The 15,488-nt window shown below is 47.9% G+C and overlaps 1 protein-coding gene across 1 annotated transcript in view; it reads right to left on the reverse strand.

Annotated features, from left to right (window-relative positions):
* The window catches only part of LOC147106200 (potassium voltage-gated channel subfamily KQT member 1-like), a 793,335-nt gene extending 790,106 nt beyond the window's left edge, over positions 1–3,229 (reverse strand). Inside the window, exon 1 of the mRNA XM_086009092.1 lies at positions 2,866–3,229. The gene's annotated coding sequence lies outside the window, so the exon portion shown is untranslated. The remainder of the gene's footprint in view (positions 1–2,865) is intronic.
* Between the last annotated feature and the right edge of the window lie 12,259 nt (positions 3,230–15,488).

Raw genomic sequence — 15,488 nt, forward strand, 5'->3', positions numbered from 1 at the left:
ATGAGCAGGAGGAGGAGGGCGATGAGCAGGAGGAGGGCGATGAACAGGAGGAGGAGGGCGATGAACAGGAGGAGGAGGGCGATGAACAGGAGGAGGAGGGCGATGAGCAGGAGGAGGGCGATGAACAGGAGGAGGAGGGCGGTGAACAGGAGGAGGTGGGCGGTGAGCAGGAGGAGGTGGGCGGTGAGCAGGAGGAGGTGGGCGGTGAGCAGGAGGAGGAGGGCGGTGAGCAGGAGGAGGAGGGCGGTGAGCAGGAGGAGGTGGGCGGTGAGCAGGAGGAGGTGGGCGGTGAGCAGGAGGTGGGCGATGAGCAGGAGGAGGTGGGCGATGAGCAGGAGGAGGAGGGCGATGAGCAGGAGGAGGAGGGCGATGAGCAGGAGGAGGGCGATGAAAAGGAGGAGGAGGGCGATGAACAGGAGGAGGAGGGCGATGAGCAGGAGGAGGGCGATGAACAGGAGGAGGAGGGCGGTGAACAGGAGGAGGTGGGCGGTGAGCAGGAGGAGGTGGGCGGTGAGCAGGAGGAGGTGGGCGGTGAGCAGGAGGAGGAGGGCGATCAGCAGGAGGAGGAGGGCGATGAGCAGGAGGAGGGCGATGAACAGGAGGAGGAGGGCGATGAACAGGAGGAGGAGGGCGATGAGCAGGAGGAGGGCGATGAACAGGAGGAGGAGGGCGGTGAACAGGAGGAGGTGGGCGGTGAGCAGGAGGAGGTGGGCGGTGAGCAGGAGGAGGTGGGCGGTGAGCAGGAGGAGGAGGGCGATGAGCAGGAGGAGGAGGGCGATGAGCAGGACGAGGGCGATGAGCAGGAGGAAGGGGGCGATGAGCAGGGGGAGGTGGGCGATGAGCAGGGGGAGGTGGGCGATGAGCAGGGGGAGGTGGGCGATGAGCAGGGGGAGGTGGGCGATGAGCAGGGGGAGGTGGGCGATGAGCAGGGGGAGGTGGGCGATGAGCAGGGGGAGGTGGGCGATGAGCAGGGGGAGGTGGGCGATGAGCAGGGGGAGGTGGGCGATGAGCAGGGGGAGGTGGGCGATGAGCAGGGGGAGGTGGGCGATGAGCAGGGGGAGGTGGGCGATGAGCAGGGGGAGGTGGGCGATGAGCAGGGGGAGGTGGGCGATGAGCAGGGGGAGGTGGGCGATGAGCAGGGGGAGGTGGGCGATGAGCAGGGGGAGGTGGGCGATGAGCAGGGGGAGGAGGGCGATGAGCAGGGGGAGGTGGGCGATGAGCAGGGGGAGGTGGGCGATGAGCAGGGGGAGGTGGGCGATGAGCAGGGGGAGGTGGGCGATGAGCAGGGGGAGGTGGGCGATGAGCAGGGGGAGGTGGGCGATGAGCAGGGGGAGGTGGGCGATGAGCAGGGGGAGGTGGGCGATGAGCAGGGGGAGGTGGGCGATGAGCAGGGGGAGGTGGGCGATGAGCAGGGGGAGGTGGGCGATGAGCAGGGGGAGGTGGGCGATGAGCAGGGGGAGGAGGGCGATGAGCAGGAGGAGGTGGGCGATGAACAGGAGAAAGTGGCCGATGAACAGGAGAAGGTGGGCGATGAGCAGGAGGAGGTGGGCGATGAGCAGGAGCAGGCAGAAGGAGCAAACAGCTGCAGCTGGAGGGATAGCAAATAGAAGGCAGCATGTCACAGGAATCATTATCCTCCCAAAAGAATTTATAAGCTGAGGACAACATACCCATAACTCTCCGAGAAGTTGTGCATAAGGAGGCGTTGTTTCTCTGGGGAGGCTGTGATGGACTTGAGTCACCTCTTGCAACAAGACCTGCAACAACTGCCACAGCTAGAACAGCATTGTCTGTTGCAGTCAAGGTCACTGCAGCCCTCACCTTCTTAGCCTCCAGCTCTTTCCAAGCTTTCACAGTGCATATCAGTAACATCAGTCAGTCTGCAGTTCGTGTTTGCATTAAGCAGGTGACTGATACCATGCACTTTCATCACTTTCCACATGGACAGCAGCAGGATAGGGCTCTGGGGTTTGCACAGATTGCAGACTTCCATCAAGTCCAGAGTGTCACTGGCTGCACTCACATTGCCCTGTGGGTTCCTTCAGACTTCACTGCCTTAATGAATCACAGGGTCTTTAACTCCACTAATCTGAAACTGCTGTGTGATCACCAGCATGTGTTAAACTAGGCTCTGTTGAATGAACATAATTATTGACGATCCCCAGAGATGGACATTTAGTGCACAAGTTCTACTTTTTTGTTTTCTCCCAAAATAAAGTAATTCTAAATCTTTATATCAAAATGCACAACTGTAAGCACTGCATGTTTGAAGTGGTGAGCATACAAAAGAGCTCAGCACTATAATTGATTGGTGGAGTTGGACTGGAAACATTCTTTTAAAAGAGTTTTTTTTAACTTCTGCCTAGAATTAGTTTGCAGGATTCATAGGATGTTTGGACTGAGCTCCACATATTCTCAGAATTTATTTTAACAAATGAAAGAGTTAACTTAGTTTTAAAGATTCATCAGCTCCTCCCTTGAGTCAATACGTGAATTCATGAGTTTGCCATCTTTCGCGATTAGTCATGCTTTTCTCTTTGCATGGACGTTTGTTTCTGAACTTACGCAACCCTTGGCAACTGGGGTGCCTGAAAGCAAGTTCTTCATACGATTAGAGGATTGGGAATAATAAAGTAAACCTTTGGAAATGACCTCACATGAAATAAAATATGTTGTAGATTAAAATTGGAAATAATTATATAATAACATAGAAAATAACTGCTAAATTTATACTCTTACACCAATACATAGCACCTTTATAACTGTCCATATATCATGTATGCTTTGGATTGAGCGCCCTCTATGTTTATGTGTCAAGCATTCTACACACCAAATATACATAAATGTTAACTTTTTTACACTTACTGTTAGATTCCTGTTCAACAAAATGCATCTCTCCAGTTTCCAGCACACTATTTTGGTATTTCAATAACCATGCACAGCTCTTCTTTCTTAAAGTATGATGCAACCACGCAGTTCTTTGCAAACAATACTATAAATAGTACTGTTAGTGCACAAATAATACAAGAATCTCAGTTTACACTTACTTTGCTAAGAAAAACAAAATAAAAAGCTGGTTGTGATATTCAGTTGCATGCTTTATAATCAACATGTGTTAACATTCTGGTTGTTATACTATGGCCTGGATTTTGTGGTCAACAACGAAGTTATGACGCTCGCTGCTGACCTCGAAGAAAGCTGCCCACAAAGATCTAGTGATCTTTGTAGCATCGCTTTCACCACTCCCAATGTTAATTTGAATCTGATGCCAAGTCTCGGGGTTCTCCAGCACCCAGCAACAGTGATGTCACTAAGCTGGCTAAGCAGCCAATCACATTGAAGAATTCTCACAGACAGCAAACCAGTAAGTAAAATGCACTGATTATCCTTCACTTTTTAATCATTTTACACAGAGTGAAATAAAGATTGGGACATACACATAGGATTGAGGTAGAAGCTGAAATATAACTTTACAAAGTGCTTTACAGCCAACTAAATATTTTTAAAGAATAATGTAGGGAAACACAGCAGCTGATGTATGCATAGCAAGGTCCCAGAGAAACAGCACTGAGGTTAATAACCAGATAATCTATTTTTTTTAATGATGTTGGTTCAGGGATGAATGATGGCCATCAGAACTCTCCTGCTCGTCTTCAAATACTGCCGTGGGATATTTTACATCCAACTGAGAAGGCAGACAAAGCCTCAACAACAACAACAACTTCTATTTATATAGCACCTTTAATGTAGTAAAACGTCCTAAGGCGCTTCACAGAAGAGTTATAAAACAAAAAATTGACACCGAGCCACATAAGAAATTAGGGCAGATGACCAAAAGCTTGGTCAATGAGGTAGGTTTTAAAGAGCGTCTTAAAGGAAGAAAGAGAGGCGGAGAGGTTTAGGGAGGGAGTTCCAGAGCTTAGGGCCGAGACAGCTGAAGGCACGGCCACCGATGGTTTTGCGATTATAATCAGGGATGCTCAAGAGGGCCTCAATTTAACATTTCACTTGAAAGACAGCACCTCTGACATTATAGCACTCCCTTAGTACTGCATTGAACTGTCAGCCTTAATTATGTACTCAAGTCTCTAGTATAGGACTTGAACCCATAACCTTCTGAGTTAGGGGCTTGTGTGCTACTATTGAGCCAAGGTTGACACAGGTTATTTGCTCGATTACTTCAGAGTTTATGGGAAGAATCTTTGCAAAAGTGTTCTTAGCTTTACTGGTTGCAATTTCTCACCTTTGGGAGATTAAATTTGTGAATCACTGGACTTCTCCTCCTGGCATTTTGTCGTTTGTGACTTAAGAGTGTATGGAGGGAAGCACCATTACCTCTGTAGTCTCCCAAGGCACTATCCTATTTCTCATCTACATGCTGTCCATCGGTAACATCAGCCAAAGACACAATGTCAGGTTCCACATATACGGTGACAACATCCAGCTATACCTTACCACCACCTCTCTCGACCTCTTTACTGCCTCTGTGTTGTCACCCTGCTTGTTTGACATCCATTCCTGGACAAAACGTAATTTCCTCCAGTTAAACATTGGGATGACAGAAGTCATCGTCTTTGGCCCTGAGCCACATAAGAAATTAGGGCAGATGACCAAAAGCTTGGTCAATGAGGTAGGTTTTAAAGAGCGTCTTAAAGGAAGAAAGAGAGGCGGAGAGGTTTAGGGAGGGAGTTCCAGAGCTTAGGGCCGAGACAGCCAATGATTCCATCATGAGGCTGCAGTAACCCAAACCTCCTCTTCCTAGCTCCATAAAAATAATTTTAAACTTACCTTTTTGGTGCCTCTTCTGCTGCAGCACTTGGTAAAACTGGGCACTGCCCAGTGTTCTGTCAAAATTGCAATTCTACATTAAACGTTATGTACGTTAAAAGGGCCTAACACCTGAACCAGGCAGTCGCTACAGCCACTCAGCAGAAGGCCCCTTTGAGAATGGTGGTGGCAAGAACATAGGCATAAACACGGCGATAAACTATTTTAGGGCCGCTACCGCCCATTGACGATGGGTGGCCTGAGTTAAAATCGACCCCCTAGAGTCCATAATAAGGGATAAAATTAGAGAACACTAATGTTGCAAATATACAGTAAATTACTTAAGACTGTCAATTACAACAGTAGAAAACATCCAAAAATTTTTTAATAACAAGTTGTATTCTACAAATAAAATGAGAATGATCTTCAATTATTTAAGCAGATGACAATCTGTTTTATATATTACTTTAACCATTTTACTAATTTCACTGGGGATGTCACAGTATCGTAATATACCACAAAATCAGAATACCAATCAACATAAAGTTGAAAAGAGCATAACCAAATCTGTTTGCTGGAGAGAAAGATAAATTAATTTTCTAGGAACTGTCATAGAATTAATGGCCCCATTAGTAATATGATTCTGCTTTGGGGGGGAAGGGTGCGAGAGGGTGAGAGGAGGGGTGGAATTATGAGGGGGAAACCTGGAAGTCAACTGAGCATGTCATAATGTGTGATCGCAACTGAATCGTACTAATTCATTTTGACTTCCAGAGCGGGTGTGATGCGTACCTGTATAACCTGATCTCAGCTGTGTTTAAAGGGACAGTGTACAAATGAAAATTGGAGGTGTTCAGGACAGATGGTGGGCATAAAGCAAAAGCAGCAGCCAGATTTAATGATGCCTTGTTGGAAATACTGCTAGGTGCAGTAAGGACATGCTTTTCCCCAGCAATTTGAGGATGAAACCTACTGCTCTCACCAAGGCGCAGTTGGAGGTACCTGAGGAGGTGAGCAGCAGGACCATTGTGCTCAGGTCGTGGATGCAATGTAGGGAGCAGTTTAATAACTTAACCAGGTCAGGAAAAGTGAGTACATTTGCTGATTCAACTACATCCTGTGCTTTAAGCCCTCCCCCTTTCACTCTGCCTTGCGAAGCGTAGTCCATCACATCACTCCTTAAACCTACTCAAATTTCAGGAGCACCTAGCCTTCATGTACTATGCACTTCATCACCTCCCCATTTATCCACCCATCATTAACACTCACCCCGATCCTTATGCAATGTAATGCATGTGTCTCATAGTCACCCTCACTTAATGCACTGCATCCATCGTGTGAATACCTGACCTTCACTCTGTTTTTTCACCCTTTGTAGGAAAAGGGCGCAAAACTCAAGGGAGAGGGACAGGACTGAAGGTGGGCCGCCACAAATAGTCCAGCTCACTGATGCAGAGGAGGAGACCCTGGAGATAAGTGGCACATCTGCATCCCTCTCAGTCAGAGATGGACAGACAGGGAGCTCACAGATAGCTGGTGACCGAATTACAAATATCTCTGACACACATATGCTGACTTCATTTCATCAATGACTGAATGATGAGAAGACTGCATATGATGATTGTCAAGACTGTGACCTTGTCATGACTAAATTATTTCCCTTTCTTTTGCCTTCCAGGCCCTTCACGAGTACAGCAAGTATCGCAGGACATCCATGAGGATGATTCCTCAGAGGACCTCATTCCTTCTGAGGGTGCAGTGTCACATGACGTACAGCCATGCACCAGCGCAAATACTTGCAATTCGGTGGGTCCACTTAGCCAGTTTGTTGGGTTTTCACTTGGTGATTCACACTTCACAAGTGAGCACGAGCAGACACTGGTGTCAGGGACAGCTGTGGAGAGTCCACATCGTGGGGGCACAATCCTCTCCTGGACACAGATAAGAACATAAGAATATAAGAAATAGGAGCAGGAGTAGGCCAATCGGCCCCTCGAGCCTGCTCCGCCATTCAATAAGATCATGGCTGATCTGATCCTAACTGCCAATCCACTAACACAGAACCATCTCCTGCATCTAACAGAATTAGACACACGAAATAGGAGCAGGATCAGGCTACACGGCCCCTGGGCCCGCTCCGCTACCCACAGGGCCATGACCGATCCGAACCTAGACTCATGTCCAAATTCCTGCCCGCTCCCCGTAACCCTTAATTCCCTTTACTTCTAGGAAACTGTCTATTTCTGTTTTAAATGTATGTAATGATGTAGCTTCTACAGCTTTTTGGGGCAGCATATTCCATGGACCTACCACCCTCTGAGTGAAGTAGTTCCACCTAATCTCAGTTTTGAAAGAGCAGCCCCTTATTCTAAGACTATGCCCCCTAGTTCTAGTTTCACCCATCATCGGGAACATCTTCCCTGCATCCACCCGATCCAACCCCTTCACAATCTTATATGTTTCAATAAGATCGCCTCTCATTCTTCTGAACTCCAATGAGTAGAGTCCCAATCTACTCAACCTCTCCTCATATGTCCATCCCCTCATCCCCGGGATTAACCGAGTGAACCTTCTTTGTACTGACTCAAGAGCAAGTATGTCCTTTCTTAAGTATGGACACCAAAACTGTACGCAGTATTCCAGGTGCGGTCTCACCAATACCTTGTACAACTGAAGCAATACCTCCCTATTTTTATATTCTATCCCCCTAGCAATGAAAGCCAACATTCCATTGGCCTTCTTAATCACTTGCTGCACCTGCATACTAACCTTTTGAGTTTTGTCCACCAGGACCCCCAGATCCCTTTGTACTTCAGTACTTTCCAGTTTCTTGCCATTAAGATAATAACTTGCTCTAAGATTTTTCCTGCCAAAGTGCATAACCTCACACTTTCCAGTATTGTATTCCATCTGCCAAATCTCTGCCCACTTACTTAGCCTGTCTATGTCCACTTCAAGGTTTTTTATGTCCTCCTCACTCACTACTTTCCCCCCCATCTTAGTATCATCTGCAAACTTTGATATGTTACACTCAGTCCCCTCCTCCAAATCGTTAATATAGATTGTAAAGAGTTGGGGACCCAGCACTGACCCCTGCGGAACACCACTGGTTACTGATTGCCAGTCCGAGAAAGAACCATTTATCCCAACTCTCTGCTTTCTGTTAGATAGCCAATCCTCTATCCATGCCAGGATATTACCCCCAATCCCGTGATTTTTTATCTTAAGCAATAATCTTTTGTGTGGCACCTTGTCAAATGCCTTTTGGAAGTCTAAATACACTACGTCCACTGGTTCCCCTTTATCCACCCTATATGTTACTTCCTCAAAGAACTCCAGCAAATTTGTCAAACATGACTTCCCCTTCATAAAACCATGCTGACTTTGTCCTATTAAATTATGATTATCCAAATGTCCTGTTACTGTCTCCTTAATAATGGACTCCAAAATTTTACCTACCACAGATGTTAGGCTAACCGGTCTATAGTTTCCAGCCTTCTGTCTACTGCCCTTTTTAAATAAGGGTGTTACATTAGCAGTTTTCCAGTCTGCCGGGACCATTGCCGAGTCCAGGGAGTTTTGGAAAATTATTACCAATGCATCCACAATCCCTACCGTCACTTCCCTCAAGACCCGAGGATGTAAGCCATCAGGTCCAGGTGATTTATCCGCCTTGAGTCCCATTATTTTACCGAGTACCACTTCCTTAGTGATTTTGATCATGTTTAGCTCCTCCCCCCCCTTTAGCCCCCTGTTTGTCCAGTGTTGGGATATTCTTGGTGTCTTCTACTGTAAAGACTGATATAAAATATTCATTCAGTGTTTTTGCCATCTCCATATTTCCCACCATTAATTTCCCGGTCTCATCCTCTAAGGGACCAACATTTACTTTAGCCACCCTTTTTCTTTTTATATAGCTATAAAAACTCTTACTATCTGTTTTTATATTTTTTGCTAATTTACTTTCATAATCTATCTTCCCTTTCTTAAATCAATCTTTTTGTTATTTTTTGCTGTCTTTTAAAGTTTTCCCAATCCTCTATCCTCCCACTAGATTTGGCTACCTTATATGCCCTTGTTTTTAGTCGAATACTATCCTTAATTTCTTTACTTAGCCACAGATGGCTGTCTTTTCTTTTACACCCTTTTCTTCTCAGTGGAATATTTTTTTTTTGGAAGTTGTAAAATAACTCCTTAAATGTACACCACTGATCATGTATCGTCTTACCCTTTAATCTATTTTCCCAATCCACTCTACTCAATTCCGCTCTCATACCTTCATAGTCTCCTTTATTCAAGCTTAGCACGCTTGTTTGAGATCCAACCTTCTCACCCTCTAATTGAATATGGAATTCAACCATGTTATGGTCACTCATTCCAAGGGGATCCTTTACTAGGACATTTTTAATTAATCCTGTCTCGTTACACAGGACCAGATCTAAGGTTGCTTGTCCCCTGGTCGGTTCAGTTACATACTGCTCAAGAAACCCATCCCTAATACACTCAATGAACTCATCCTCAAAGGCAGCCCTGCCCAATTTGATTTGTCCAATTAATATGATAGTTAAAATCCCCCATAATTATAGATGTTCCCTTATTACAAGCCTCAACTATTTCCTGATTGATACTCCGTCCAACAGAGTTGCCACAGTTCGGAGGCCTATAGACTACGCCCACGAGTGTTTTTTTCCCCTTATTATTCCTTACCTCCACCCAAACTGTTTCATTGTCCTGATCTTTTGACCCAATATCATTTCTCTGTATTACAGTGATTCCTTCCTTTATTAACATAACCACCCCACCTCCCCTTCCTTCCTGCCTGTCCTTCCTGATCGTTAAATAACCTGGTATGTTTAATTCCCAGGCATTGTCACCCTGCAGCCATGTTTCTGTAATGGCCACAAGATCATACCCATATGTAGTTATTTGTGCCATTAACTCATCTATTTTGTTACGAATGCTACGTGCATTCAGATAGAGAACTTTCAAAGATGTTTTGTGACACTTAGTTCCTGCTTTAGCCCTTTTTATTACTTTACCTTTTACTCCATACCTTCTGCCCCTTCCTGACATGCTCTGGTTTTTAATTTCCCCACTGCTACCTAAGTCTATGACCTTCTCTGTTGTCATTTGTATTATTTGCTCTCTAGGAACCTCCCCCCGACTAGTTAGTTTAAAGCCCTCTCTACAGCCCTAGTTATATGATCCGCCAGGACTCTAGTCCCAGCACTGGCCAAGTGAAGCCCGTCCCAACGGACCAGCTCCCTCCTGCCCCAGTACTGGTGCCAGTGTCCCAGGAAGCAAAACCCATTTCTCCCACACCAGTCTTTGAGCCACGCATTTAACTCTCTAATTTTATTTGTCCTAGCCAAATTCGCTCGTGGCTCAGGTAATAATCCAGAGATTATTACCCTTGTGGTTCTGCTTTTTAATTTGGCCCCTAGCTGCTCAAACTCCCTCAGCAGAACCTCCTTCCTTGTCCTATCTATGTCGTTGGTACCAACATGGACCACGACAACTGGATCCTCCCCCTCCCAATCCAAGTTTCTCTCCAGTCCAGAGGAGATGTCCTTAACCCTGGCACCGGGCAGGCAACACAGCCTTCGGGACTCTCGCTCTCGGCTGCAGAGAACTCTATCTATCCCCCTAATGATACTATCCCCTACCACTACAACATTTCTTTTAACTCCCCCCACTTGAATGGCCCCCCGCTCCACGGTGCTGTGGCCAGGTTGCTCATCCTCCCCGCAGTCCCTGTTCCCATCCTCACAGGAAGGAAGAGCCTCGAACCTGTTGGACAAGTGCAAGGGCTGCGGCTCCTCCAACACTACCTCCTGGATCCCCGTACCTGCCTCACTTCTAGTCACACCATCCTGACCCTGGCCACGGACTACATCTGAATTAATTAATCTAATTGGTGTGAATACCTCGTGATACACAGAGTCCAGGTAACTCTCCCCCTCCCTGATGTGTCTCAGTGTTTGAAGCTCGGACTCCAGCTCTTCAACACGGAGCCGGAATTCCTCGAGCAGCCAACACTTACTGCAAATGTGATCACCGTGAGCATCAATGGTGTCCACCAGCTCCCACATATTGCAGCAGCAACACATCGCCTGATCTCCCATTCTATGAAATTAATTACAGTTATTAATATTATTCTTAAATACCCTCTGCCTCGATTCTAGATGATGGTGAATATCACACCTTAGAAACTATAAACCAAGGAGATTTAAGCTTAAAAAGGGAGAAATACTTACCAACCAATCACTTACCCGCTTTGTGGTGACGTCACACTTGAATACTTTTTACCTCTCTCCTTCCCTGAGATTGGAGACTGGTACGCCTACCTGAGCCTCTGGGGCCTCTTGTAGTCGCTCTGCCGCTCAGCTCCGCCTCCACCCACTGCCGATGCCGCACTGGGGCCTACCTGAGCCTCTGGGGCCTCTTGTAGTTGCTCTGCCGCTCAGTTCCGCCTCCACCCACTGCCGATGCCGCACTGGGGCCTACCTGAGCCTCTGGGGCCTCTTGTAGTCGCTCTGCCGCTCAGCTCCACCTCCACCCGCTGCCGATGCCGCACTGGGGCCTACCTGAGCCTCTGGGGCCTCTTGTAGTCGCTCTGCCGCTCACCTCCGCCTCCACCCGCTGCTGATGCCGCACTGGGGCCTACCTGAGCCTCTGGGGCCTCTTGTAGTCGCTCTGCCGCTCAGCTCCTCCTCCACCCGCTGCCGCACTGGGGCCTACCTGAGCCTCTGGGGCCTCTTGTAGTCGCTCTGCCGCTCAGCTCCGCCTCCACCCGCTGCCAATGCCGCACTGGGGCCTACCTGAGCCTCTGGGGCCTCTTGTAGTCGCTCTGCCGCGCCTCCACCCGCTGCCGCACTGGGGCCTACCTGAGCCTCTGGGGCCTCTTGTAGTTGCTCTGCCGCTCAGCTCCGCCTCCACCCGCTGCCGATGCCGCACTGGGGCCTACCTGAGCCTCTGGGGCCTCTTGTAGTCGCTCTGCCGCTCAGCTCCGCCTCCACCCACTGCCGATGCTGAGCCCCGGGGGCTATCATTGAGAAGGAGAATGCTAGAGGTGCATCAGCAACTTAACCAGGTACTGACAGACATGCAACACACACTTCCCACAGTAGTGGAAAGGATGGAGGAGTCTAACTCAATAGCTAGTAGATTGGTGGCTCAGAGAATTGTGAGAATGTCTGCCATGGAGAGAGAGGTCGCCTACATGGAGCTTTAAGCAAGGCTCTCAAATGAGTCCATGCAGGCCATGATAACAGCCATGCAGACTTTGGATACCAACTTATGTGCCGCCTTAAACAGGATGACAGATATATTATCTGTGGCCTTACAACGCGTCACTGATCTTCAACAATCTGGTCTGCAGCAGAGTGATAGGAGTGGTGTGGCGCTGGCCCAGGAGAGGGATGATGGCCAAAGGGGACATAGAAGTGGGGACTCCACTCAAAGCGCTTACACTTCTAACCTGTTGCCCTCACCCCCACCACCCCCACAACTGTCAGTACCCGACATGACACTTCGACTCCCGATGGCCGAGTCTGCCCCTGCACTGGTGCAGGTGGAGCAGTCTTTGGCGGGGCCCTCAGGGACCCAGAGGGCATTGGCCAGAAACATCTCAGCAGTCAGGGCAGGGATCTGAGCAGCCTGCCTCTACCTCTGTTGAAGCCACACAGGATGCACCACGTAGAAGTGGTAGAAAGTGCAAGTTGAAGAAATTGTAATTCACCAAGGGTATGCACATGGGTGTTTGACAAAATGTTATGTTGTTACGTTTCTATTTTTTATAATGCTACACCACTTCCACACCTTCCCCATTATTGTGTTCTGAGTGCCAACTCACCCTTTCACTTGTTTGATGATGAATGGCAATAAATGACAGGACCCATTGGGCAAATATGCAATCGGTGGATGGGTGGTTGGGGGGATGGAGTATAAAAACAGGGAAGTCTTGCTGCAGTTATACAAGGTATTGGTGAGGCCACACCTGGAATACTGCGTACAGTTTTGGTTTCCATATTTAAGGAAAGATATACTTGCTCTCGAGGCAGTTCAGAGAAGGTTGATTCCGGAGATGAGGGGGTTGACGTATGAGGAAAGGTTGAGTAGGTTGGGCCTCTACTCATTGGAGTTCAGAAGAATGAGAGGTGATCTTATCGAAACATATAAGATTGTGAGGGGGCTTGATCGGGTGGATGCGGTGAGGATGTTTCCACTGATGGGTGAGACTAGAACTAGGGGGCATAACCTTAGAATAAGGGGCTGCCCTTTCAAAACTGAGATGAGGAGACACTTCTTCACTCAGAGGGTAGTAAATCTATGGAATTTGCTACCCCAGAGAGCTGTGGAAGCTGCAACATTAAATAAATTTAAATTGGAGATAGACATTTTCCTAGCAGATAAGGGAATTAGGGGTTACGGGGAGAGGGCAGGGAAGTGGACGTGAGTCTAGATTCGGATCAGCCATGATCCTATTGAATGGCGGAGCAGGCCCGAGGGGTCGTATGGCCTATTCCTGCTCCTATTTCTTATGTTCTTATGTAAAGGACTGTTTAGTGCAAAGGGGCAGGGGAGGGGGCGGTGAGTGGTCCTGGTGGTGGGAATGGACCACAGGATTTCATTTGTTACATTTCACACTAGGTGAACCTTTGTGATATTAGGGCATCCCTGGCATCCAGCGCAGCAAAGTAAGCAGCTGGTCTGGCAATGGGTGCCCCATCTTTATCCTCCTCTTTTTCCTGCTACTCTTCTCCTCCTCCTGCTCCTCCTCTATGTTCTCTGCATTTGAAACTGAGTGATGAGCCCTTTCATCCTCCTCCACCTGCAATCCGCTCTGCTGCGCAATGTTGTGCAGGACGCAACACACCACTATCATTCTGGACACCCTCGCTGGTGAGTACTGAAGGGCAACTCCAGACCTATCTAGGCACTTGAAGTGCAACTTCAACTTTCCAATGGCTTGCTCTATGACACACCTGGGTTGCCATGTAGAGCTCCTGTGCCTCATTGGTGGGGTTCCTCACAGCTGTCATGAGCCAAGTTTGAAGTGGGTATCCATGTCTCCTATGAAGCAGCCCTTAAGTCTGCTTCCTGGAACATAAAGGTCTGGAATGCCTCACTTTGAAGGGATCATAACAGGTCCCAAGGAATCTGGTGCAGTCCTGCGTGAACCTTGCCTTGTGATTGCACACCAGCTGCACATTGATGGACAAATATCCCGTGCGGTTTATAAGAACTCCTGGTTGCTGTGGTGGTGCTCGGATTGCCACGTGTGCAGTTGATGGCACCCTGGACCTGGGGGAATCCAGCCAGAGAGGCGAACCTGAGTGCCCGTTCATTCTGGCTATTGTCACCACAGGGGATATTTACATAATTGTCAGCTGTAGTAACCTGGGAGGTTATGAGTAACCTGATCCACCAGGTGGTGCTGTGGCAATTGGTCTCCTGAGTTAAGTCTGGTCTGTACTGTTTGTACTCTTTTGTTTTTGCTGCCTCATGGCAGAAGCTTTTATGTGCAAGTGTTGATTAAACCATGTTACGGAGTTAACCTGTGTCCATCTCCATCTATGGCCACCTCAAGATACCACATATGGTGACGAGAATAAAGGACGGAAAAGTTTTGGTGGATCAGTCATAGTTATGGAGTATTCGGAAGAGGTGCTCAGGTTGGTTAGCAAACTAGTCAGAAAAGCACGAGGCTAGGCCGCGGGAGTCGAAACGGAGTTTGATTTTTTAGCTGAAGTGACCAGACTCCAAGGATGGTGGGAACAGTAGGCTCCGTGGCACCTTTTGACAGCAAGTCGCAGTCTTGGGAGGAGTATTGTGAAATACTGAGCCATTTCTTTATGGCAAACGAGGTGGACAGTGCTGAAAAGAAAAGGGCCATTTTACTGAGTTGTGTGGGAGCGCAAACCTATACATGGATGAGGAATCTGCTGAGCCCGGAGCGGCCAGGAGAAAAATCTTTAGACGAGTTGGTGAGTCTACTAAAGAATCATTTCAATCCGAAACCTAGTGAAATAGTAGAGAGATGGAAATTCAATTCGAGGATTAGGAGGCCGGAATAAAGCATTCCTGAGTATGTGGAGGAGCTTCAGAAGCTCGCACAGGACTGTAGTTTTGGAAATACGCTCACAGTCATGTTAAGGGACAGACTAGTATGCGGAGTTAACGACGACAGTATACAGCAAAGGTTGCTGTCAGAAGAAGGATTAACGTTTGAGACGGCACTTAAAAAAGCACAAGCCATGGAGACGGCTAACAAGGACATTAAGGACTTAAACAGTATGAGCAAGGAGAAATGGAGTAAACCAGTGGGAGGAGCTGTTTTCAAGATGGAAGCTGGCGCGAAAAATCCACCAGTCGGGGTTGGGGATTGCTACCGATGTGGCGGGATGAGCCATTATGCAAAGGACTGCAGGTTTGCAAAGGCAAAGTGCCACAATTGTGGAAAAATAGGGCACTTAAAGAAAGTCTGTAAAAGGGCAGTGAGTGAGAGAAGCAGTGCTAAAGGGGCAAAGCATGCTAAAGGGGGGAGGGAGAAGTGCACAAAGCGGGCAAATTACATACAAGAGGAGGAAGCGTCTAGTGAGTCGGTTTTCACTATATTCAGTATAGACACTTCAAGGCCCAACGTACCCCCTCTCACTCAGTATTTGATAGTGAACGGAGGTCAAGTAAAGTTTGAGATTGACACCGGATGTAGTGTA

This window comes from Somniosus microcephalus, chromosome 16 (genome assembly GCF_052327205.1).
Source record: "Somniosus microcephalus isolate GS21.2 chromosome 16, FLI_Smic_1.0, whole genome shotgun sequence".
NCBI lineage: Eukaryota > Metazoa > Chordata > Chondrichthyes > Squaliformes > Somniosidae > Somniosus > Somniosus microcephalus.